Here is a 25,762-nt window from a genome sequence, read left to right as displayed (position 1 = left end):
GCAATTTCTATTAATATGTTTGTATTTCACCGGATCTCGAAAACGGATCTAACTATTCTCACGAAATTTGGAACATAGTAGGTTTATGATATAAAAATTCGATTGCACTAGGTCTCATCTCTGGGAAAACTCGCTAAATGACATTAAAATGATAATTCATCCTTGGAAAAACAGCTGAGACTTTCGTCGTATGTGGATAATAAAAAAGTGCGTCTGTGGGAAATCAAAATATCCCCGAAATTCATAAGCTGACGTATAGCCAGCTGTAAAATATAAACATGATCATTTTAAAGAAGTGTGTTTATCGATAAATGAAAATAACGAGCGAAGCTCGGTGCCCCGATATTAAAATATAAATTGTACTTCAGTTAAACAAAAAATATTCAATTTTCTGTAAACATTGATCCGGATTGATTTCGAGGGTAGTCTTCCACTGGAATTTTTGTGCATGCCGATACAAATTTCACATTCTACTGCTTTTTCATGATCAACGTGTTGACCATAACTTTTTCACATGAAAAACAAACACAAACAATATAATACATTCCATGGCTGGCAAAAAATGTGCATTCTACGAATGATTCGAGGTAGAAGGGAAAAAGCATTGCCATTGGTTGATAAACTGCTGACAGCGGAGCGGAAAAGTTGGCATTGTTACTTCGGTCAACGGAAGAATAGCTTCCGTATTCATGCATGCTCAACATTCGTGAACGCGGCACACTATACTGTGTGCAGTGTGCAGTACACTGCAGGGTAGAGAGTACACACTCCACCGGAGAAGCACTGCGTACCTACTCTATCTCGGAGTTCTTTGTATTTCAAGTTCTTGTTATCCTTGGGCAAAGATATTTTATTCTTCTCTCATTTCCATGAATTCGCTCAATAATGGCTTAAGTGCATAAAATCAGTATTTACTTTCCACTCACGTTTTTCAATCAAATACTGGTGCTCAGTTACTCTCTTCATTCTTCATTCATTTATACAATAAGTACATTATCGAATTGATAGGGAGAGGAAAAATAAGGTAACCTTTTGCTATTACTCTCCCAAATTTAGATAACGTAATACCTAGTCCGAAATAGGTTAAGTCTTGTAGTTCTTCAATTCAGTAAATTTCAGTCCTCAAAGTCCTTTATTCTCACAAAGTAGATTCCCAAATTTAGATTCTTCAAAACTAAACATAGAAGAAATATAAAGGTGCGTAAAGGTTCAGTATTTGTTATTCCTCTAACTTTTTCAGTAGGTACGTACTTGTGATCAGTATCTACTGAATGTAAATACAATACTATTTCCAGAATTCATGAGCTCTAGCAAGCTCAATATCTTTAACTTTGTCCGATTCATTTAATGAGCAGCCATTTGGATTCATTGATTCATTTATTGAATAGATTTTCCAAACGATTCATTCAGAAATGAATGTTCATTCTTCGGAAAAGTTTTCCAATCATTGTCTCCTTTTTTTATCCATTAGCAAACAAAAGCTATACTAGTGAGCTCTGGGCTGGAGAACTCGCTGCCGATATTCTGTCAGCTGTTCTATTGAAATCTCCAGTTGAAATAAATCTAAAAAATTCCTCATGACTTCCACAAAATTTCTTCTTCTTGCGATTATTGATTCTATGTTCAATGTGTACCATATAAAATATAACACATAGTGATATTGAGCGCAATATACTTCTCGCTTTACTGGAACATGGAGGAGTTAGTCTAATCTTATTGTTCAGCGAGATCAATCTGTGAAATTGATACGAAATCTTGAATTGAACTTGAGTTGATATGAAATCCACTCCAATAAGAATAGAAAATTTCAAGCCCTCTCTTAAACTCTCTGGTTTCATTTCAAGGATGAAATCATGTCCATGATTTCTTTATATTGTCGCACGCGTTTATTGCTTCATTTACAGCTTGAAGTGTGATTGTAGCTCATGAAAAATCCACAAATTAACTCGATCTAGGAAGGTTAAACAGCTTGTGGAGACCATTAAAGCGAATTTCACCTCAATAAACTTGAATGAGGCAGCGCCCTATCAGGGAAAGAGGCGTTGATTACCCATGACGTCAGAGAGAACTAGACACAGCAGAGCATGATAGTTACCACTCTAGCAAGCACAATCAAAACCATTGATAACAGTTCAGGTTTATAACTTTGGCCGTTAAGCATGGATTCGGCCCCAGAATGTCTTGAAGGGCTATATTTTACGTCTTCGGCCATAAAGTCCCTATTCCCTGCTGTCATTTACCTAACTAGTAGCTTAATACGCAGAATGGTGAGTCGGATAATATTCAAATTGCCTCCATATTCTCGAATCAATGTCTAGCTCACGCTTAGTTTGAATAGTTCGCAATGGGAATGCCAAGAATATTGATGGCTCACATTTTGATGGGAATATAATGCCTTTTTCCGTTCTGTTATTATTTTTAATATGTTCTGTATCTCTCTCAGTCACTCTCTCTCTCTCTTTGTTCTCTCTGTTATCTGTACTCTATAGCTGTTCTGTCCTCTTTCATACCTGAAAAACAACTTACTTTAGTACCTGCATTTCAAATTAAAATTAAGAATAGTACGTAGATAATATCATGCTACAGTAACTACTACACCTACAAAGACTTGCTTCTCAATCAGTGTTTGATACCAGTCTTCATTGTTGCAAATAATTTTTGAACGATTTAAATACCACTTTTCTACATTAACAGCTTAAAGTAGGTGCCTTGTTTTTTCTTTCAATCCAAATAAGGTTCCGTTCGAAAAGCATGTAGAATACCAGGATTTTCTTTGTTATGTCTCACACTTCACGCAGATATCGCCTCACTTGAAATTGCATGTTTAAGTTCACTCTGGAAGGCAGATTCTTGACCTTCATTCTTGATTTGACATTCGACATTTAAATTGCAAATTATGAGACATGAACAAGAGTTCTTCATTTTCGACATTTATTCTTGATTGGTGACATTTGAGTTGAAAATTATGAGACAATGAACAAGAGTGAGTAGAAAGACAGTTACCAAGAGTTGAAAGAAAGTGGGACCGAAAGTGCTCTGTCATAAAAGCCTTTCATGGTCGAGTATTTTATGTGTGCTGTGGCTTTTGTCAGCTGCAGTACCTCAAGCCGTATGCTGGTTGCTTGCCGGTCCCATTCTATACAACATGTAATTTATCTTCCACGCTCTTTCAAGCTGTGAGAAACGTAGCTTAATGAAAATCCTAAATAAATGCTGCAAATCACCCCGAAGACCTCTGCTACTGCAGACATTGACGACAGGGTTAACAGCTAGATGGAAATTCGATGAGAACTACTATCCAAAAATTAGTTGCCAGCCCGGGAATCGAACCCGGACCTCCCAATTGCCAGTCAGGTATGCTTGCCCTTACACCAAACTGACAATCTCTGGATATCAGTGCTCATTTTATACAAAGCCACAGCGGCCAACCAGTTACAGATGGAATTAAATAGAGAATGCATTTATTCAAATGCTAATTAATGTATAATTATTATTTAATGAAAATCCTAAATAAATGCTGCAAATCACCCCGAAGACCTCTGCTACTGCAGACATTGACGACAGGGTTAACAGCTAGATGGAAATCCAGAAAATTATTATTGCTATCCAGAGATTGTCAGTTTGGTGTAAGGGCAAGCATACCTGACTGGCAATTGGGAGGTACCGGGTTCGATTCCCGGGCTGGCAACTAATTTTTGGATAGTAGTTCTCATCGAATTTCCATCTAGCTGTTAACCCTGTCGTCAATGTCTGCAGTAGCAGAGGTCTTCGGGGTGATTTGCAGCATTTATTTAGGATTTTCATTAAATAATAATTATACATTAATTAGCATTTGAATAAATGCATTCTCTATTTAATTCCATCTGAGCTTCAAAAGCTCTAATTTTTGGAGCTTTTGTTATTCTTTCTCAATGGACCTGAGCTATGTATTTTCAAGTGAAAATATCTATCATTGCATGTTAATGGAATATTTTGTTATATCCATTTCCAAGAGAGAGTCGACGAGAGGTCGATTGAATAAAAACTAGCATCCAATCAGCAGCTATAGTGAGTTCCACGTTATTTATAATGACAGTATTTGATCAACTTTGGTTTTGTTATCCTTGTCTATCATTCGACAAAGCCGGTGGTACTATCCTTTTCTAGGTCCACAACGATGCCAATTATATTTTTTACAGTGTAGAAATATAACTAATTAATGCAGAGAATCGGCATCGCTATTCTTCTATCTTTATCCACTATCATTATAACGTGGACCTCACTATAGTCATTGGTTATATAGTGAGGTCCACGTTATAATGGCAGTATTTGATAAACATTGGTGTTGCTATCCTTGCCTATTATTCGACAAGACGGATAGCGCTATCTCTTTCTCGCTTTGCTCTGTTGCCAGATCGTCTTTTAATAATGTAGAATTGACAATGAATTAATACAATATTTAATCTTAATTATAAAAATTCATTATGGAATTATTTTAAAATATAGTATACTGCTCAATAAAATATTATTGATTATTTAACGATAGTAAACAGTTAATATAACATCAGTAAATCTGTGTCAGCTACCGTCTATAGAACGCATTCACAAGACAGAGGATCGGCAACGTTGCTCTCCTACCTTCTGACTACATACATCTGACTTGTATGCATCTGACTTGAATCCCAGCATTTGCTGTTAGTTCCTTTTCGCAAAAAATGTCTTAGAATAAGTAATTGCTGGCTTTTATTCAATTGACCTAAAACTTATTTGTTGAGAAGTTTAGTAAAGTTTTCGCTTGAGTTATCGTGTAATTTTTATCTACTCCACACTATATTCAATCACTCACTCACTACTCACCATTCAATTATAATGTTAGACTAGAGAGTTAGATTGAGACTTGAACAAATTGAAAATCCATGCAACAAAGAGGCGAGAAATTGTGTTTGTTATTGTATCAAGTAACAATTTTGAGCTGGAAACGAGGAACCAGTGGACATTTGTAGCCATCTGTGTGTATCTTGTTCATTGGCCAGCGAACACATCCGCAAACAAACGACAGTTGAACTGTGAAGCGTGAAAAGGCCAGATGATTTATTCATATTTACATTCTGAATGCCACGGCTGGCCAGCAGCAGCAGATTTTCGGCGCAGCTTTAAAAGCAGGAAATTGAGGGCGCAGTTGACGATTCGCTTTGAGATTCCTTTTTGCTCGTGTTTTTGTGCCGAAAAGTAGGGTTGACTTATGCATGCAGCATAGCTTTCCCCACACATGGACAAGTATTTTCGATGAGCTTTCGGATGTATTCGATAACTCACTTTCAAATTGACCAAATTTCGCAGTAGAATAGGATAGAGAGATTGTACCTAGAATGTATTCTAGATACATTGAACAGATGTTTATTACAGGAAGAAACAAAACAAGATACAGAGCAATACAATAAGAAACAATTGAATTTTACTGTAAACTGGTAGTTCTGTGAACAGTAGACCTCGCGCAGTTAAAAACCACAGCCTCCTCTAATACTGTCTATCAGAGTGAATTATGTCAAGTCCTGACATATCGTGTGAGACGTGTCGGTGAGATATCGATGTGTAAACAACTAATGGCTGTTTGGTTTGTTGTATCGACAATAATTATTGATATTAATTATAATTGATAGCATTACAATGCTAATAATTTGTTGTAAACAACTATGCTATCATCAAAATCTTACCAAGTTGAAAGCAGAGAAAAGTCGGGAGGAAATAATAAGCTACTTCGAGTTATCAATATTGCATGCCTTAATGCTTGCAATTAATAGTCCACACGACAGCTGACTTTTTACTGAGTTACATTGAAATATTAATTGCATGCGTCACTGCATTCAATAATAATCCAAATAATCCACTCGACAGCAGATTTATGTTGGAATAATTCTAAAGTCAGATTTCTACGGTAATATTGGCGTTCGAAGAACGCCTTTTCCTTTTGTATTATCCTTAAAATTCAAGATTTCAAAAAATCGTATGATATACTTCGACGCGAAATTCAAAAAGGAACATATCTCTAAAATTTCATATTGCTGCGTTTCGCTATAAATTCGGAACATATAAACATAAATATAAGCAAAAATATAAACATGAAGAGAAATGCAAAACCGTCGACTTGTATTTTAGACCTCACTTCGGTCGGTCAAATATCATCACAGTAGAACCATAAAGTGCTGTAACTATCGACTGTATCAAATACAGGACAGTGAGTAGAGAATCATAAATTATGAACTGATAAGTAAGGATAGACCTGATTTTTTTATTTGAATTTTTTATTTGAATCTTTGAATTTTTGAACCTGAATATATTGGAGTCAACTTCTTCTGTTCGTCCACAGTCGACTGGCAAAAACTATGTATAAACAATAGCTCAATCAATTTTGATTGGTTATTCTATTTTTGGTTATTGGTTATTTATATAAATGAAAATCTCTCTGATCCCAATTCACTCCAATCTTTCTTAACTCCGATCAACTCCTTATCTATCAAAGCTAAAGATAAACAGACTGACGAAAGGCTCCAATGCATTATGAGTGTAAATGATATTATTTTTATCAGAAAACCATTATAATAAATGAGCTAATAAAATGAGTAGCACTTGTGATATGTTAAATTTAATACACCTTGTCTATGATTATAGTTGGTTCAGCGTTGATGTGATTGTAGTTAGCTGTTGAATAGAGTTAGAGTTAGAGTTAGATTGGAGCTAGTTCAGAGTTTATGAGAATGTGTTGAAGCTGTCAATGTTTAGAAAAACTAAAACGCCTGTTCTTCTCTCCTATATTATGATGCTTTGACCTCATTGATGAATAGATGGATATACAATTTAGATGTTTGAATACAAAATAATTATCTCATAAATTCGACCAAACACCTCTGTAGATGATGCACTTCAATTACTATTTTTTTAACTCACTAATACAAAATTGAAATGATTCCAAACATGCAATCACTAGGCTTAGCTGATTGATGAATAGTTAGAAAGCAACAATCGATTTTCAAGAAAAAAAATGCAGAGTGGGAAACCAATTCCATCACATTTTTCCTAGCCGTCACATGCAAAATGATACATGAGGCTGAACTTTGGAATGTTTCCAAGACCATCTCAAATGGGATGAATGTATAATTCTCGAGTTTTGGGCTTGGTTTACTCAAAGTGAGATGAGGATTGGTATAGGATCAATAAAAAATAGATCAGGATAATCCATCACGTAAGGGAAGTATTGATTTAGTGAATTGACTCCTTCAAGCGCATTGATCAAGGTTCTAAAAATCAAATGACTTAGATACAGATGTGAATAGTCCTACACGCAAAAAATAATAATATACGTGAAACTTGACAATGATTAATTTGTGCACTGGGTTTTACAAAGAGTTTCCTTCTTTAATTGACCGAACGAAGTGAGGAGTCTAAGATTCAAGTCGACGGTTTGGCATTTCTCTTAATGTTTAAATGTTTAAATGTTTATATGTTGCGCATTTACGGCGAAACGCGGTAATAGATTTTCATGAAATTTGACAGGTATGTTCCTTTTGTAATTGCGCGTCGACGTATATACAAGGTTTTTGTAAATTTTTCATTTCAAGGATAATATAAAAGGAAAAAGGAGCCTCCTTTATACGTCAATATTAGAGTAAAAATCAGACTAGAATTATTCATCATAAATCAGCTGACAAGTGATTACACAGATGTGTGGAGAAGCCAGTCTATTGCTGTATTTCCATAAGGTCTATAGTATGTTTCAATCAGGTACTTGTGGATGAGAATTCTGCGTGAGGTCTACTGTTCACAGAACTACTAGTTTTTTATGATTAGCAAACTGATGAATTCTTGACCAGAATTACGAGTTCAGGAAAGAGCTCTCTAAGGTATATCATGCTTAGTTGGACATACAAGTTATTTATAACGAGAATCTCACTAGAGCAACAAAATTCGAAAATTTGGAATGTGCTAATTAATGCCGCTTTATCTGCGAATGCGAACAAATAGACTTTGGGCTGTATCACCTGTACAGGAGTGAAGGTTTTTCGGACTGAGTGAGGGCAAGGAGCTGTTTAGGCGGAGTAAGTTTCGAATAGCAATTGCTATTCATTATTCAAGGCAGGAGATTGGATTACATTGAGTAGGAATGCTGTTGCAGTGAGATGTGGGTGGGAGAGGGGCGGTTGGGGTTAGAGAAAGAGAGAGAGAGAGAGAGTGAGTGCGTGAGAGAGTGGGAGTGAGGCGTTGTGATGGGCGAGAGAACTTTGCAACTGTGCGAAAAGGATTACCTTCTGTATAAATTAGCAGACCTCTCTCTTCCTGCCGGTAACAGAATATTTATAGCCGACTGCGGAAGTGCCTCTGGCTGACTCGCCCGCGTGTGTGGACGGACGTCACTCACGTCAACGGTCTCTCGTCAACGACGGCACCTGGTGCATCCTAGCCTGCACCTTAATTAGTTGTAAGTTTTCTTCTTCTGAAACTCTGTGTTTTTCGCGAGTGATTTGACTTCATGGTTAACGCGGTGGATAGTCTCTCAGAAGATGAGTGAGTATGATTTGGAGTTAACGTGCCGGATGGACTCAGATAAGATGAGCGACATCGATGGTTTAGTGGAGAGGTGCTATATTAAGGAGTCATGAATCATGACTTGATACGACTTTACATATTGTGGCTTCACATGAGTTTGATATAATAAGAGAATTATGTTTCACATAGTGAAAAAGTGGCTTATCTAATATACGCTCTGATGTTGAGAGAATAAGCCGATTGAGAATCGGAAAAATCATTCACAATAATGTTTTCACGATGAACCAACATAATATCACAGTAATATGTTTATTTCTCTGGATCCTTTTAGAAGGAATGCTTAATGCTTTGGTTTTAATAAAATCTGAACAACTGAGTAAATTATTTTTAGACTTCAAGTCATATACTCTATCGAGTGGCTATTGTGACTTCAAAATAAAGTCTAAGAAGGTATGATTGGAAATTCTACAGTTTCTGCTTCATGTTTTCAAATATCTTATCTCTTCGTTTTCCCTAATCGAATTTTGAAAAGAAGTAAAGATAAAGACTGATTTAGTTTTGAAAACATACTATTAACGATGATATTTTCTTGATTCATTCCGAACTGCGATGTGTTAACACACTATTTTGATGATTAGATGGCGACAAGCGCCCATTTGCAACAGTCTATTCTGACTGGACGCTTACCGCCCGAACTTACTTACTCTTACTTTCTCTTACTTACCTACTCCAGTCAGTGGACAAAATTGTTAATCTACATAAATAAATGACTGCATGTTGTTGTTTCAAAATAATGAGTAAAGTAAACATTCTATTGTAGTTGGATTGCTGATGAAACTCGATGCAAGTATCTGATGAATTCTTGCATCTTCATTAGCGTTAATTTGGTACTTATATTTATGAATAATTCATATTTCAACTTTATCATCTTCCAACTTCCAACTCAGTCTCCGATCATTTAATCATTGATTGTTAATTTCCTTGACTGGTGTAAATACTTATCTGGAATGCAACTCTAATTTTGTTTCACACATCGAAGCAATCTAGTTGAAACTTGGCCAACCCAGAATACCTCTCCATTATTGGGGTAGCAAGTCTTCATCTGGATCCAGGATTATGAAACATGATAGATTCAAACTGTAACCGAATTTGATAAATCTGATTAGATGATGAGTGTGGAATCCGAATGACTGATTGCTCAATTCCACATGCACTGACCTGTCAGCCAACCGACATTAATTATTATGGTGCTTCAGTCTGTTATGGTAATGTTATTGTACTGTATTACATCTGTGTGAATAGAATAGGTGTTATTGTACCGAACAAGCACCGTCTCGAATATGGAACATCAAATTGCTGCAGGAAACAATTGAAAGGAACATGATATTGGATTCCATTGCAAGAGTGCTCTTTCTTGTTTGCAACATTTTCCTTTTTTATTCCCACATCTTCACATCCTTCAATGTATTCCACCATCTTATGTTCCCCACTACATTATGCAAGTATATGAGTAAATACACTCGAATCTAGCATAGATTATTCGCATTATATGCCACTTTATCAAATGTAGAATACCTCTACCTTCTTGAGTGACTGTCGGTTGCCTTATTTGAATTACTCGAGTGAATAATGAATTGCTATGTTACTTATTCCAAGTTAATATTATTCATGCTCTGTGCACTACATTTCTCTCAATAAATATATGATTACTGTACTCTAATTTAGTTATGTATACTGTACCTTTTAAGTTTTCAAAACGATAGAATATGCTTGACACGAATCCCATCTACAGGTAGAAGCAGTGGAAGAGAGCTTTCTGATGAAATTAAATAGGATAGAAGTCTCAATCAGTTCAGTATCTTTGCATTTCATTAATCATAAATCAAATATTAGTTTTTATCCTTTTCGAAATGATGACATTATACAGCTTTTGGTGGGTCTAAAGTAGGATTTTCAATGATTGTTATTTAAATTAGATACAAGCGATATTTTCATAATTCAAATTGAATAAAGTACGGTACGGTACATAGTACCGTGAATATGAACAAGGAAGCTTCAATCAATATTGGGGCTATGTTGATGGCCATTCAAAGATAACAGCTCAAAAAAATCAATTTCATGCGAATTGATAGGATAGAGGTGTTTATGGGTGTAATTTAGGTATAAGGTGTAATTTAGTAATCAATCCTTTGTCATTCTAATTATTGTGTAGGCGACCCTCAGGGAATGTATCACCCACATATTATATCCATTTTTTATTTTTAAATACAACATTCTATTGAATTTTCATTCCCTCAAATGTTTATTGTTATCTTTACTCGTGAGAATTTCAAGTGGCCACACAAATTATATTATTGGCAATGGATTTTTAATTAGCGTTATGAGTTTTTAATAAACATTGTGCTGTATGTAAAACGCAGTCTCTCTGCATAATTCTTTGAAAAAACTCTCGAATCCCCTCGAAATTGTTCATTTGTAGAGAGAAATGAAACATCATCCTCTAATTCAATACTTGAGCGCTGTACGTGTTCTATGATACATTCAGCGTATCTGATATCAAATAGTAGTAAGCAACTACTTTCTGATAGAAAACAAAAATACAATAACGAGTCGTGATACACCTGTCCGTTTCCATTAACGTGAATTATGACGAGCTGCACGATATCGAATTCTCTATGATATGACGTCTGCTTTTCAAACATGAATTGGAAAACTGACAATTAAGCAGAATGTAGAAACGCATCTGCATTGAAGTTGTTGGCTGTTGGCTTTTTATCAGGGACTAAGCAGCTTGTACTCTGCCAATAACTGTTTTGTGGAAAAAAGCGCTACACGACCATAATATAGGACCAGAATACAGTTACTCTAAGTGGTATTCCATTTCAACTGCAATGTTCACAGTGAAATGCTATGGTGAATGATATGCCCTCGGGATTTTCGGGATGTATTCCGTGGAGTTTTTCGCCAGAGAATCGTGTGCCTTATATTCTCGCGCAGCGTATGTGAACGAAACAATATCAAAGCCATTCTACAAAAACATGCGTGTGTTTCTGACTTGCATGATATTTCCATCCTGTTTGCATTCCATTTGACATCGCATTTATTCTCCAGTAATGGATATGCATGATCTAGCTTTTATTGAATAAACTAGGAATAAGCTCACGTTTCAAAATCGAAATTCTCACTACATACTCCAATTTCGAGCAAAGTATTTCAATGTGGAGCGATATTCTTCGAATTCAATTTCTACAGTGAATATAATTCCTTTCCATATTCAATTTGAATGTCAGTTTCATTGGATTCCAACTGTGGAGTTGTCATTGTATCATAGATCATTCAATCTTGAGATTCAATTACGATACTCTGTTATTGTATTGAGTTATTCTTCCTAAATAATTGTGGAATACTATGGTATTCAATACATGCTATACTCTCTGCAAACACTTAAAAAGCTAATTTGGAAGAAAGCATTGATTACAGATTATTCCAATCCTAGTTCACTTTGCTTGGTTTGAAATTTTTATGTAAAAACTTGCAGACCTTTGTAACCTTTGAATGAAAGTGTTTAGTTCTTATGTTCAAATAGACAATAAGCTCATAAAGTTGAATAAACTTTTCAATCCAATCAAGCGAAAAATTAACATGCACGTTTCATATGAGCTATTCATTAGCTTATCATATAATTTGGTTCTGAAACTGTCAGGACAGTTAAGGAGCTATAAATATTACGATGAATGGAAAAAAGATATTGTCAAACAACAGAATTATCAATAGTCGAGATACTGGTTTCGGTTATTACAACATTATCAATCTCTGGTCAACTGAAGCTAAAGTAAAGTGCAGCAGTATGAGCTCCGGCTGAGCACCATTATTGGTGGATGCAGTGACCTATCAAGTTGAAGCTCTGCCATTGGTCTAAACTAGCCACTCTTCCTATAGGCTGATGCTCCTTCTATCTAGGCCAATAGCAGACGTTCACCTTGACAGGTCACAGCATCCGTTAATAACGATGCTCGGTCGTTGATATGAATAAATACTGGTTCTGTCGTTAATATAAATAAATACTGGCTCTCTTCACTGTAGGTTCAGTTTACCAGATATTAATAATGGTATAATAAGAGGAACTGACTTCTCTATAACGCTGTGGCTTGACAGTATCTTGTATTCCATTCAGTATGGATAAATACCACAATAACACCTCCACTAATGATCAGAAAATATTAGGCTGGTCGCGTATCAAGTCCCAGTATATTTTTTTTCAGTTCAATTCAATACAATTGGTTAGTGAGTTATCAGCTATTTAGTTACTTCAACCTTTTTCTAGTATAATATTTCGGGTTTATTCTAAATATTGTCTTACTAAATCCGATACTATCAATAATATTCAAAGCTTGATATTATCAAGTTCCAGTATATTCTATTTATGTTCCACTTATTACTTAGTTAACTAGTTTGGTTAGTTATAAGCTATTTCAATTCATTTCCAGTATCAATTCCGTTATTATTTTTACTGAAACTCAAACATTTTTATATCCAAAGTACTGATGTACTTGAAGTAATGCTCCCCCCCATGGAGAATAACTCAAGTTCGTTCAAGCTAAGAAAAATGTGGATGGAGATTTTATCATCCCAGATTCTTATAGCGAACTCGAGCTTAATTATTGTTCCATACTGAACCATTCAGTGTATCCATTCCATGCTCAATGTGATTTTTCAATCAAATACCGGTATTTTAAAAACCTTAACTTAATTATTCTTGAGAACTTTGAATGTTATTGTCGAAATAATATAAGTAAGCTATTAATATCCACTTGTTGAATCATTTTTCTATATTTTTAGACTCGGTTAGATGAAAGATACTATAGCCTAAATTCGAAGAGCAAACAAAAATATTGCTAAGATAATCTCTCCTTCAAAAGATTGTGAACCTAAATCCCGTTTCTTCTCTGAAAGATGTATCGATACGGATTAGGATAGAGTACCTATTATGGAAATGAAGATAAAATAGAATATTTCTCAAAACATGATTCTCACAGTAATTATCTCATCATTTCCTTATATTCATGAGATTTGATTATCTCATCATTTTCTTATATTCATGAGATTGATTATCTCATCATTTTCTATATTCATGAGATTGATTATCTCATCATTTTCTTATATTCATGAGATTGATTATCTCATCATTTTCTTATATTCATGAGATTGGAGGAAACTAATTCACTCTATTCCTATCTTTATTCCTCTATTTAAAAATAGAGGAAATGAAGTTAAGAATAGAGGAATTGAATATGGAAATGAAGATAAAATAGAATATTTCTCAAAACATGATTCTCACAGTAATTATCTCATCATTTCCTTATATTCATGAGATTGATTATCTCATCATTTTCTTATATTCATGAGATTGATTATCTCATCATTTTCTTATATTCATGAGATTGATTATCTCATCATTTTCTTATATTCATGAGATTGATTATCTCATCATTTTCCTATATTCATGAGATTGATTATCTCATCATTTTCTTATATTCATGAGATTGATTATCTCATCATTTTCTTATATTCATGAGATTGGAGGAAACTAATTCACTCTATTCCTATCTTTATTCCTCTATTTAAAAATACCAATTCCTATTCAATCACTTATCTAATTCGCTCAATAGGTTGTGAACGATATTCCTCATTCAAAGCAAATCCAATAATTGAGGTTCTCTGAAAACACCACATGAATCCTAGTGAAAGCCTTGAACCCCTGTTAGTGGGAATAACTCGATGATCATTATGGTGTTTCCTGAGATGCCCTGGACTTTGAATTTGCTTAGTCGAGAGAAAACAGTTTCATCAAGAACGAAAGCTCAGAGAAAGCGAAACAATGGCAGACGGGACAATAGGACTAAGGGCTTACATTTATGAGTTGTGAGGGTGGAGGGAGAAGGGATGGGGGTGGAAAGAGATAACGAGATTCTGGCCTGAGGTCATTCTGCTCCAGACAAATACTTTGAGTGTGAAGACAGGAGAGGGGGAGGTTCTTTTGTGAGAGAAAAAACGTAGCTCAGCTTGGCATTTTGTGGACAGCGGCTCAACAGCTCTGTATATGATTAATATTTCGAGATGTGAAAAGCGTGCAAATCCTTATAATTTATACAGTATGAATGTTTGTTTTTAGAAACTCGCTTATTGTCTCTCTGGTGGCCGTGGTATCAATTGCTATAAGGGAGCGTTTCATAAATAAAGCGGTATGATTTAGTTTGTTTTTGAATGGAAATTCTGTGCGCTTCCTCTTCAGCCAGCAGGACACTTCATTTGGGATTGTAACAACACTTTTTATAACACCACATGACCACGAGGCTACAACATCTATCACCACAAATCCCATTATCATAATACGTTCCATGAAAAGTTCACCTTGGATTAGTTAATCCAATGTCATTCTCAATTGCAGCAAGAAAAATCTAATAAGATTTGAAAATTTCCTCCCATTTCACAAAAGACGCTTCTTCAAGGTTCATTCTGAAACTAGACTATTTCATTCACTGACACAGTTACTAACACATTGAACATTATTGAGACTATTCATCCTTTATCCATTCATGTACAATTAAGTACAACATATTTTATCAGAAGTATTGATTTTTTTTAAATCTATAGTTGAATATTGAATGCATTCGAAAAATGATTTTCTAGTTACAGTTTACTTGAATATCACTTCTCACACGTAGGTAAAATTACAATCGAAATTATCATAGGCCTACGAATTTTTTTTGTAGGTATTAAATTTGACGAGTGATGATTTCTCAATCCAAATTGAAGGAGGTACCTCCTGGAAGTTAGTGCAGTAGGCCTAACCCTATTCTGCGTTGCATTCATGTAGTGTATGTATGTATGTATGCTTGTAGATTATCTCCATTATTGAATGGAACTATTAATAGATTATCATCAGTTTCATCTTCTCAATATATAAGATCTGAAATTGGAGAAAAACGTGAATGATTGAATATGAATTGGAGGCATAAAATAAAGTTGATTTAAAAACGTCTTGAGAATCTATCAATGAAAAAACAGTCTCGTGGAAGGTTTTAAACAGTCTTTTGTTGAAGTCGTTAAAGAAATAATAATTCCATATTCCCACAGAATCATTTGTGACTGGGATTTTCTTTTGAGAATAATTAATCATTTTTGTACTTACAAGTATATCGATCATGGTTCAACTCTAGAAATTTTTCTAAAAGAGAAAAAAAATTAAATTTGCATGACCCTCCTGAGCCTTGTGGTATTGATTAAATATTGACAATGTATTGGAAAAACTCCTCGACGTGGAATAATGATTGGATAATATTATTCTTACCACAAATTTTCGCTGAACATCACTAGACTAATGGAAGAATATTGGACAGCAAGCAAAAATTTTTTCCCTCTGTAGATTATTATTTTCATGGTAAAGAGCTGCCTTCCACCAATCTTTTCATTGAAATAATATATTCACGAGCGCTCAGTAATGTCGTTGAAAAGGTGATCACTTGGGAAACACTATTTTCAATCACTTCCCGTTGATTCAAGTCTCACTTGAAACTGTAGTATATATTCACTCTAATTCACACCATTACTCTTCAATATAATCCTAGACTGACTTTGAGAGAAGAACGTCGGTAGGAATCACAAACTTATTAGTAACTGAACCGTTTCGTCTAGGAAGTTAAAAAAAATTCACTTCCAACTGCAGCCCGCAGTCTGTGGGGTTCATAAATATTCAATATATTTTACAAATAGGCATAATATTATATTATAAGTGATTGATTGTAGTCAATAATTTACAAATCTACTTTGTAAGAATAATTAAGGACTGAAAATTTTGTGAACAACTACAAGACGTAACCTATTTCGGACTATGTGTAACCTTATCTGAATATGGGAGAGGAATAGCACAAGGCTACCTTATTTTTTCTCTACCTATCATTTTGATGAAGTACTTATTGTATGAATTGTGGAAGAAATAATAGATGAATCAGTCCATTGAACATAAAGGGTTGATCAGTGATTATAGTAATCCACCTCATCTCACCGCAGCCTACAGATGAATTTGAGTGGAAAAATATTGGTGAAATTACTATCAACCTTAGAAATGGGAAGAGACGCTTTTTGTCAAAAACTATTTTTTTTCAGAAAAGCTCAATGGAAGTAGAAAACAATTTCAGCAAATAATTATAAGTGGCCTTCATTTATCAAATAGTTTAGAAGAAAAGGAGTCTGTGTTTTATATTTTTTACTGGATTATGGAAGCAATTATTCCCCTCTTTCTTCCAGCACATTACATCATTTTAACAATATTGTCTTCAATCAATCAATTCTTATTTCAATCAACACAATTCAATATACATGAAAGAAATCAAAACACAAAAAAATCACGATCAAAAATAAATTTCCAATGAAATACAAAAACAGGCTTCAGGCGGGGTGTGCTGAAAAGAAAGAAAGGAGGAAAAATACCTAGCCAATAATGGTTTCCCAGGTAATAGGCAGGTAGAGGGTATAAAAGTAAGGAAAGAAGGGTGTAGAGGAGAAGAAAAAGGGAAGTATTGGAGAAAAAATTAGGAAAAAGAGAAAAAATGTGCAAAAATTGTAAGCGAGTCCACTTTCAACAAATGTATCTGAAAGAATTGGCCTTGCAAACAGTAGTTTGAGCAGAAATCTCGAGATTCGTACGTTGATATGTCTTATTTGTTATGTGTTATAATCATTGTTTTGTTGTATATTGCTCATTCTCATTGTATTTTTGTGTGTTGTGAACAATTGAATTTAACTGAATTAAATTATTATATGTATAACAACACATATATATATAAATTATAATGTTCCGAGGGTGGAAATAAAATAATTGAAAATATTTTTATCACCATTAGAAGCCTTGAAGGAGAAAATAGACTGTGAGATTCATATTTATCAAGCAGTTCAAGGAAAGAGGAATCTGTTAAATATTTTTTCTACTATTGTGATGGAAATAAAAACTCACCTGATGAGTAGACACGTGACGATCAAGAGGTTGGTTGAGGGTGGAAACGCTCGGTGGTGTTCGTCGAAGGACCGGAGTCCAACTGACACTGCCGCCAGTTGGCCCGAAATTTCCGCGTCGACTCACAACCCTTTGGGGCCCCCACCCCTCTTTGAGGTCCCCCACCCCTCTAGGGCCATTCCTGCGCAACTCCTATCACTATAATTGATAAGAAACAAGGGACAACGTCCTCACTCACAGTCCCAGTCATACCCAACCCTTGTCCTGTTTCATCTCAATTAGACAATTAGGGGTTCGGGGACTGACTTGCAAGGGTATCGTCCCACTTAGTCTGCAGCCCTCTAAGAGGCGATTGCTGCCGAGTGCGCTCCAATGAATTTGGAGCACCACTGTTAGGTACCGTAATTCCTTTCTGCTACAGCTGATGGAGATGAAGGAACCGCTGCTATAATCAGAAGGCGATACTCGGAGGCGATTGTTGCGCTGTGAGGATGGAAGGTGCAATTAGCTTGCAAGTAAAGTCGCTGAACGATCTATTTCAGTGTGGTTGTAATTCGTAAGCCAAGTAAAATATCCTTGAAGGGAAAATCCTGAAAATTGAAGTATTCGAGGTGAAATGAATAGGATACTGTCAGTTCACATGTAATATGGAGAAATTCCACAATATATATATGTGTTTTGTCTCTAGTGTGACTCTTCAAAAGTATTTTGATTTGGATTTTCATTTGATAATAATTATTTGAATTATTTAGAAAATTATGAAAATATCCATGATTTCAATAAACGGTCAACTACAAAGATGATTTTCAGCACTTGTAGAGATATCTTATGATTACTGTTTGCCTATCAATTACTTGTTTCATATTATGTGGGCTTAATAAATTCTAATTCGTATTTCCTAAGTGGGAATTATTATTAACGTACCGCAAAAGCATTGCAAATATAGGGATTTCTTTGCTGTTGTTAAGGCGATGTTAGATGGTAGATATTGAATGATAACGATTTGATATTTAAAAAAATAATCTATTGAAACAATATGAGATACAGTAGTTGTTTCAGCTGTTTCACCATTGGCACTCCTTAGTAAACTGAAAGCCTAAACATTAGGCACCAGAAGCAGCAGCAGCAGACACAGCAGAATTAGTGAGGGTGGAGCTTTATGATTGGCCATTTAACGTCGAGCTCTACTGTCATTGGCCGAGACTAGACAAGCCAAATATTCCCAATATGCTCAAGAGAACAAGGTCATGAGAAACGTTAAATAACAACAAATTGAAATAATCTAAGAAAACCAAATGGATATTACGAATAGAATAAAATGTCTGCCTTTATTTTTGACCTAGGAGGGTGAAGTTAGGGCGCAGTTGGCCCTCTCTTACACTTAACCCTCCAATACAATACTAAATTTCAATTTAACAAGCAATACTCAATAAAATAAAATGAAAAAAAACAATATTTTCTCTCCTATATGAGAGAGAATGAAAGAATATACAATAGGAACATCAGTGGACATGAAATAGAGTACAAAGACTACTACTTGGCTTTTTTTTGTAGACTTTTCATTTCGTTACTGGTTGCCGAAATGAAAAAAAATCTTGCATTTTCATTTCACAAACTAATTTGAAATTCAAAGATGAATGGATATCAGAATCCTCAACTCATTTTCGCGATCAATGTGATTGATCATTTGACTCATAGGAGAGGTTCGCCTAGAGCATGAATACCACTATTCATGAATGAGTAATTCAAATCAGAAGAGCTGATCTGGAAAGCCACTCGAATTATTGACACAGTAGTCTGGTCCAATCGAAAGCATTCCTCATGGGTAATCAGATCGCAATCTGAATCCACTAACTGCTATCCTGATTAGATAGAAGCTAGGCGACAGAAGATCGTGTATCTAATTTGTCGTTCAAATGGAATAATAAATTATGGAAAATTCATTCGAATTAAGCTTCTGTATCAGATCAAAGATGTCGAATCAGATGAGTGCAGAGTGTTTCAAATTTATCTTGATAGTGGAATATTACCTTAAACTAGGAATACACTCTTACTGGTTCCCTAGAATTGTATTGAATAAAAATCATTTCACTTATATAGGCAACTTCATTCTTCAAAAGGGTACTACAAGTTTTATAGTGTTTTTATCAATTTGTATTGAATTATATCATTAAATAAATATTAGCATTCAATGGATTTGAAAAATGAAGGACTTGAATCAAGAGTGAATAGCACTGGAAATATTTTCCTAGAGGAAGTATTCCATCCATTTTGGTCGCATGTAGAACGCTGTCTAATAAAGTTGATGTGACAGGGAATTCTAATACTCATGGGCAATGTTTGTACATAAAGAACAGTGGTCTATAATGAGATCCACGTTTCAAAGTCAGCACCTGATTAAATCTGTCATTGGACAAAGCAGATAGCTCTATCCATTCCCGACTTCATACCAATATCAAATTGGTTTCAGACTAAGGACCATTTGCAGAGTGACAGTTTGAACTAAATTTCATTTTAAACTAGATTGAATCCTTATCAAGTCTCGTTTGTTAAAATTTGTTTCATTTTGAGTTTAAGCCACCAGCTGACTAAACTCAGTTTAAGCTTTGACTGTGCAAACGACCCTAAGTAGAGATTTAAGTCGATTGAATAAAAGTTAACAATTTCTAATTCGGAGTCATTTCCAAGCAAATGCTAAGAGTCGGCTGTATAATTTTATTGGTATAGCTAGAGCTAATGGCTAGTTGCTGGTCAGTGGATCCTAGATTTTATTCAATCAACCCATTGAATTACCAAAGTATTTAATGTCAATTATAAAATCATGAGAAAATAAATTTCCTTCACATACTTTATCAACTTACTTGATACTTGATACTTCAGGTAGAATTTATCAATATAATAAGGAATCAAACTAACTCGAGAATCAAACTAACTCAGATATACAGGGATAATTTGAGTCATAGCTTTCTACTACAGAAGGCGGTGGAACAGGACAAGTGACAATAATGCCTTACTATCATTACAACTGACTTTATAGCCGACTTTACATTGAAAAATTGGCAGGTCATCTACTACAGAATGATGATCTTATAAGGAGGCTGAAGAGAAGGATGACTTTTAAAATAGTTTGGAATTAAAGGTAGTGTATGCAGACTATATAGTTTTTATACTGCTCTCATAATCTCAGAACTACTTGGATCATCTTCAATGGATGAACTGGAGTTGTATAGTTTTTTGTCATCGCCATTCAATTATTGGATGTTTTCCAATGCTGAAATCAAGCTGGTAAACAGCTCTCTGCATAACAAATAAACATAAATGATTCTCATTACAGCATACTCTACTGTAATGGAACCATATGTTCTCTTTACAGTCGAGTATGTTTCCTAATTCCGAAATAATAACAGCAAAACTGCTACAGAAAAAAAACACATTCAGCGCTAAAGGTGGAAGTTTTGCCAACTTCCACAAAATTCCTGATTCGGAATTTGTAAACTAGGATATATGGTCCTAGTAACTTCAGCACAAGCAGGTAATGTTTCCTATTTCTCATTTATTCTTCTTTAGATTATTATGAAAAAAATAGTCTACTTTACTTGGACGTGGATCCAAGATCTAAATCTCTCCAATACTTCAGGAATACTCTTGTTTGCTGGACAATTAAAATTGAAAGTTCATGACATGATAATAGCCCTCAAATACGCAGTCTTTTGCAGTGCTCGAATGAAATTTTAGTCTCGGCTACCGCCTCGTCTAGAAACATCATTCTGCAAAAGTAAGATACTATTATAGTCTCTCTATAACGACTCAGTGTCTCTTGGTGCTCTTTTTACCATGTGAATGAAATTAGTTCAGGTATTTTATCCTAGAGTGAACCAATCATCAATAAAAGCCTCGTGGTTTAGGGCAGTATGATAACTTTCCAATAATGAGAAGCCGGAGAATAACGAGAAAATGTTTAATGCAGAGCGATAGCAAAATGACTCTCAGCGTGCAGTTTGAAAGATGATAACTGTATGGTCGAAAGAGAAGAAAGCACATTTTGTGGTGGGGGAAGAGTTTATTGAAAAGAGCTACTTGAGAAAAGTGAAAGGAGTGGAAATACAGGCCGAGAATAGAGACGGATGAAAACAAAAGAGAAGAGAGGGAGCAATTATGCAAGGGCTGCTTTTCACTTGATACGCGGCGGTCTCTTCTCACCCTGCTCACTCCAATTGTTGTAAAAATGGCGACTCCCTCTCTCTCCCTCTCTCATTAACCCGAACAGAGGAGAGGGCCCTCCACATCACTCAAAACAAGAACATGCTACAACTGAACGTGCTACGACTCTGTAGTAAAACATAGTAAGATATCTAGAAGGGTACTTTCTCATTCATGCCTGTCAACCTCTAAATCTCTCCAACACTTCAGAAATACTCTTGTTTGCTGGACAATTAAAATTGAAAGTTCATGACATGATAATAGCTCTCAAATCCGCAGACTTGTCACTTATCACCAAGCGACAACAATCAAAATTCACTTTGGTGCTGAGATTATTCATTCTGAACTAGAGTTTAATGTCTGTAAAGTATTAAATCTGGGTAGATAAAAAGCCCTAACAGAAACAGTAATAGGTCTGAAAATAAAGTAACCGGCTAATATCGCCAAATAGATAATAACTAAGATTAGATAGCATCAGCTTGTTCTGGCTAAATGGTACAAAAACCTAAAAAGGATTTGAAGGAATTTTATTGCTCATAAATAGATTATTATATAAAATATTTGAAGATTGAGGTTATGTACATGTATTCACGGATCGGTGACCTAGAGATCGATCAAACCGAGAAACGTAGAATCTGACCAAAACCCCTTGGCAGAGCTTTATTGCAATCAGATGGTGTGCAATGTGAAAAAACACCTGATCACGTGGCTAATTATTAGGTAGCATGGAATTAATATTAATGTATAGAATATTAGCTAGCATGTAAAGAGCATAAATAAAAAACCAAATAAAAATAATTTAATGTATTCAGGAAATAAGAGGTACCAGGCGCATGAATACCAAATAAAATTTGCATGCACCAATAGTAAAACGGCAGTTAATAGGCGGCAATTGTAGGCCAATTCAAAAATATTTATATATATTTCTATAAATGTTCGGAATCTATGTTAAATTGTTATATAGTCTATGTTATCGATATGGCTCGAAAGCAAAGAAATTATTAATCATACAATCTAAGCAATATTTTGGTATTTTTTGTAAGATCTATTTGAACCTAAATGGCGGAGGACTAAGATATTTAAATTTTATGCTAATTTGAAAGTCGGAAAGAGGATTTGTAAAACTTGAGAAAGGAGAACCAGCACTCGCCAACCAAATGCCACCAGGAGAGGACCCCAAATATTGTAGAGCGTAGTACCTTGATAATGATTTTGTAAAAGTTAAAGTTAAATTAAATTATTAAATTTCTTAAAAGACTTCGTGATGCTATTGTGAAGCAGAAGTCATTTTCATTTTTAAATAAATTTATAACCCCTTGGAGGAGACGATTCCGGCTACCATATTCCCGGACCACATGGAGTTGGATCGACATCGGCGGCTTATAAGAAGATTTTCGACACGTGAGTGATAAATATTGAATTAGTGATGGGCGCCCTAGTGCTTCGAATTAATCTAATGATCAAAGCTAGCTCGTCGAAAGGGTTTTTATTATAATTTAAGAAATTAATAAGAGTAATACTTGCGCAAGTAAAATTAGTATTAAAGGTATTTATTTGAAAGAAAAATATAGATCAATATTTCAGAAATTTCTATTAAATCAAAGAAGTACAAAATCTAGGCTATTAAAACATATGCATTAGGGTGGGTCGAAAAAAATCGATATTTTTTTTTCGGATCATAATACCGTGGAAAAGTTGCTAAATGGTATGACTAAAAAGGGGAAAAAATATTGAAATTATCGGATGTTATCTTCCGTTCGCGCATGAGCTCTAAAGTTTGATTAAATTTTGAAAAAAAATTATTTTTTTGGAAATTTTTAATAATTTTTTTTTTACGATATTTAATATGTAATAGTGAAAAATGTCATCTACGACACACTAATGAATTAATATAAAAATACTGGTATTGAGTTTTAACATCTTCCGTTCGCGCATGGGCTGTAAAAATAGCAAAAAAGTGTTGAAAACCTCAAAAATGTGGACTTGGGAAAAATAAATATATACAAGCTTCAACATATTATTGATGTATTATCCAATAAATACAAAGTACATATTTCACTTACGAATAGATTACATGTCTGGTAGTTTGAACTGTCTTTTATTATCAAAGGCTGGCATCGTGGACCTTGACTTAAGTGTCGTTCTTATGTACCCGTCTCGAGCTGCAGATCCGCAAACCTTAGCAGAAGCCTCGCTCACCAACTTGACGCTTCTCTCCACTGCTTGAGTATGGACTGGCATCTTCTGTGATAGGATTTCCCACTTCGGAACTTCTTCTGTTTTGATGTAGGTTTTAAGTTCATCATCAGTGACATCTTTCAATAGAGGCGGCGAAGAAAATTGACAGTTTGTCCACTCATTTAATTCCGTGTAGTCTGTTGCGGAAAAGTTTAGCTTAGGTGCCACGTACGTTCAAATTGTTTTCCTCTTTTGGTCTCTTTCTCTTGCCTTAATGATGCGGCAGAGGCCCAGTTCTCTTATATGCTTTCTGGGATCTTGAGTCATAGTAATCATAACATGTTCTGGATGCGCGAAGAACCCATTTCTCTCTATAACTGGGTCAATTACAGCTTTGAGTTCATCTTTAAGATATCTTGAGGTTTCAATAGATTGGTGCACGAGCTTAGGGCCATCAGTAAAAAGTTTGGTCTTCTTAATACAAAACCACATTGGCATATATGACTTCAGAATGAATATTACTATTTCCTGGAACTCAGCAGTTGGATTTTCTTGACTAATGTAGAGTCTTAAAGCACGGTTAGCTGTTGTTAGCCACCTGGAGTGAGACAAAGGTCCTGGATCCCTGATTGATAAATCTTTTGGGCATTCACCTGATTTAATCGCTTCTGATATTTCCAGCAAATACTTCTGATCCTTACTTAGAGTTTTTTTGTCTATCTCAGGGATTTGGCAATCAATACTTTCAAACTGCACTACTGGAAGTGTTTCACATTTGATCAATTTCTCACCAATCGGTCCTTTCAAAGAATTTGGCCCGGTCGACTTACCATCTAAATACTGAAATAAATGGCGGAAGGGTAGTTCATTAAAATGAAGAAGACAAACTGCCCATTGCAGAGGCTTACCTAAGTGTGTTTCAATACGGCGTATTATACCGTTTTTCAATCCGGTATTAACATTGGTGCCATCACAGCCAATAACGACTAATTCGTCCAAAGAAATGTCTTTGCTTGTCAAATAGGATATAATAGAGGTCGCAATATCCTCTGCACTTCCTGAATTCGGGGTCACGTGTCCCAGAAATATATTACCAGGTTCTTGTATAAGCACGTTATGTTCCTCCTTTACCACTCTTTTAAATCGTTTTGAATGTGCCTCTTGTACCACAATAGTGTCGTCTTTACGGCCATCAAAATATAGGCCAATTAGCTTATTTTCTGATATAGAACTGGACAAATCAGCCCTAACATTGTGTTTTTCTCTTCTTATTTTACACTTGTCAACTACTTGTGAATTGTCGCTATTAGTTACCACGCCAAAGTCCTGCAAAACACTTGAGGCTATTGCTGCTGTAGCACGATCGGAAACACCGTAACGATCACTAGTTAATGCAGTAGATTTAAGGTTAATCCTCATTTGCCAACCGGATTTCTTTTTTGGAGATTCAGGTATGAATTCTTGGTCACTGTCACTGCAAACGTCACTGGAGGGCAAGGATTCATCACGTTGTTCAGTTTCGGAAACTTGGACATCTACTTTTGGTTTTGAAGAGCTGGAACGAGATTTCCTCTGTAAAGATTTGGCACGTTTCTTTGTTTCATTTAAGTCCACACCTCCAATTTTGCCAATGCCGTGAGTGCGTAGTGAATAGATAAATTTCAGCTCAAGTAAAGGTATTTTTTTAAGCTTTTCACAAGTACAAGTTATTGAGCAGATACACTGGCATTGATCCGGTGTTTTATGACAGGTACATTCAAGGGCAATGGGGCATTTGCATGCCGCAATGTCAAAAAGCAAACAGCATTTTTTCTTAAAATCATCAAGGTTTCTCTTAAAGACTTCCTTGTT

The 25,762-nt window shown here is 35.2% G+C and overlaps 1 protein-coding gene across 2 annotated transcripts in view; it reads right to left on the bottom strand.

The window, feature by feature from the left end:
- The window catches only part of LOC111049969 (Down syndrome cell adhesion molecule-like protein Dscam2), a 244,556-nt gene extending 226,910 nt beyond the window's left edge, over positions 1–17,646 (bottom strand). For both annotated transcript variants that reach the window (XR_005570419.1, XM_039420535.1), the window contains exon 1: positions 17,534–17,646. The gene's annotated coding sequence lies outside the window, so the exon portion shown is untranslated. The remainder of the gene's footprint in view (positions 1–17,533) is intronic.
- Positions 17,647–25,762: the final 8,116 nt, after the last annotated feature.

The sequence above is a fragment of the Nilaparvata lugens genome, chromosome 2 (assembly GCF_014356525.2).
Source record: "Nilaparvata lugens isolate BPH chromosome 2, ASM1435652v1, whole genome shotgun sequence".
Taxonomy (NCBI): domain Eukaryota; kingdom Metazoa; phylum Arthropoda; class Insecta; order Hemiptera; family Delphacidae; genus Nilaparvata; species Nilaparvata lugens.
Note: the sequence above shows the minus strand (reverse complement) of the source record. Positions and strands in the feature narration are given on the sequence as shown.